Below are 2,059 nucleotides of genomic sequence, written 5' to 3' on the forward strand. Positions count from 1 at the left end.
CCATTGTTTTTAATCTGCAACGTTTTCATTATTTTTTATATGTGCAATAGTGGTATTTTGAATTTATCGAATATGCTAGCATCAATCAATTTACAGGTGAGCTTTTGGTTGGTGAGATGAGCTTTTTGGTTGGTGAGCTGAGCTTGTTCAGCTATCCGACACCAGGTGGCTAATACGCTACAGTGGTGGCCATAATTATAGGAGCTTTTCGGTTGGTGAGCTTTTTGGTTGCTGGATATTTTGGTTGGTAAGTTCACAGAAGTCTGAGATTTTTACTATCACTTATTGCTGCATTTTTTAAAACTACATACTTCTTTTCCACAATTTAATAAATAGGAAATTTCCCTGGTTCACCTTATTCCCCGGGGAAGAGGAATAGCTAAAGTATGATATGGTTCACACGTCATTGAAGTTTTTGTCACTATTATCCTTTGCATGGAGAAGGTAGTGTGTGCCTATTCGATTTAGTACACGCCAGTGGATCTATCCTACTAAGGCTTCCTGGTAGGGTGCCGAAGTCGGTCCGGCGAGTGGAGCGTTGCGTCCAGTTGTCTGGCACCTCGACGACCCGCAACTGGCGAGCACCATAATACAACGTCTTGATATTGAAGATCCATGATTCATAGCACAGAAAGGTAAAAAAGTAAGTATATATTTCTGTGAGTAATTTGTGCACACAAATTAATTTAAATAAAATTACAGCTGGCTGGGAATGCATTGTATCCGCAACAAAAATCTGCTTGACGGTGATGTTTGTGATGAGAACATTGTCATATTTCTACCGCGGCAAAAATCAGTCAATTTATTCGTAGATACTGTAGAGAATATTATTACACTCGGTAAGATTAATTGTCAAAAATGTATAATGAAAAATTAAAAGGAAATTATATACTTCATTTATAAGCATTAACATGGTTATAATTCCACAGTTTACTATCTATACATGATTCAAATCAAGAGTAAATTTAAAGATTTAAATAAATCGCAATAAATTGAAATAAACTGCTTCCGCAATTCAAAATAATTGAGAATGACTACAAACAATATATGTATGTAATTGTCACGGTTGGCTACAAATGATTGTCATGTTTATTTTCACATAATTGTGAAGTTTAGCATCCTGTATAAGTTACGTGAATTTCTGTTATTAATTATCTCAAAACCACCTAACTTTTACCTGATTAATCAGGTATTGAAACTGATTTAAATTCACGGGTCAACCCGATGAAATTTACCTGAAAAGTGCAGTGGATGAGATTCACATATGTTTTCACATAGAAGTAACGTGATTTATTTTTTGAGTACATTTCTCGACAAAGATATGATTACGGCTTAAAATCCAACTGTCAAAATTCTCTTTGAAAGGAAATTCCGGACAAACCGTTATTGGATAAATACAGTTCATATCAGTTAATGCAAGAGCAGAGATGCCAGGTACTATTTTCAAATGTCTCCAATAATAATTTAGCAGGCATTTAGCCTGGGAAGAACAAAAAATGTCAGGAAAGCTAGTGTAACCAAAAGCCTTTATATTCAAAAATCTGTAAATATCTGCAACCAAAGTAAAAAATCTGCAAATATCTGCAACCAAACTAAAAAATCTGCAAATATCTGCGTTATCGAAAAAATCTGCAGCTTAAATTAAAAGTCTGCGAATTTGCAGACTTGTTTGCAAATCTGGCATCTTTGTGCAAGAGAAATTTTTTTTCTTTTGTTTACTATACACGTCAAAAAATGAGTTTTAATTTGAGTAGAACTAACTCATCCCTGGAGTAATCATTAAATGTTCAAACTTCTGAGTGAAAAAACTACTTACTCTCAAAAAAGTGTGTGGAATCAGGCGTCGACTTAAACTAAAAAAGAGTTTGCAATTTAAGACACTGATTGTTCATAAAACTAGAAGGTAAGTTTGATTGAGTTTCGCTTGTTTTCAAATCTAACTCTCAGTTATGTTTTTTTAGTTTCTGCAGTTTCCACAAGATGCCGATCGGCATGAAATAGGTGCAGAAAAAGACCCTCAGATTAAATTTCCGGACATCGTAAACGCCTGGACAACGGA

The 2,059-nt window shown here is 34.7% G+C and overlaps 2 long non-coding RNA genes across 2 annotated transcripts; one reads left to right on the top strand and one right to left on the bottom strand.

Moving 5' to 3' along the window:
* Positions 1-461: 461 nt before the first annotated feature.
* On the bottom strand, positions 462-1,566 carry LOC131679269 (uncharacterized). Its single transcript, XR_009303817.1, has 3 exons — positions 1,236-1,566; positions 701-815; positions 462-598 (listed from the first exon to the last, which is right to left on the bottom strand). It is a non-coding gene; the product is annotated as an uncharacterized LOC131679269 (long non-coding RNA).
* Positions 503-906, top strand: LOC131679268 (uncharacterized). The gene is made up of 2 exons (XR_009303816.1): positions 503-643; positions 703-906. It is a non-coding gene; the product is annotated as an uncharacterized LOC131679268 (long non-coding RNA).
* Positions 1,567-2,059: the final 493 nt, after the last annotated feature.

The sequence above is a fragment of the Topomyia yanbarensis genome, chromosome 2 (assembly GCF_030247195.1).
Source record: "Topomyia yanbarensis strain Yona2022 chromosome 2, ASM3024719v1, whole genome shotgun sequence".
Classification (NCBI taxonomy): Eukaryota; Metazoa; Arthropoda; class Insecta; order Diptera; family Culicidae; genus Topomyia; species Topomyia yanbarensis.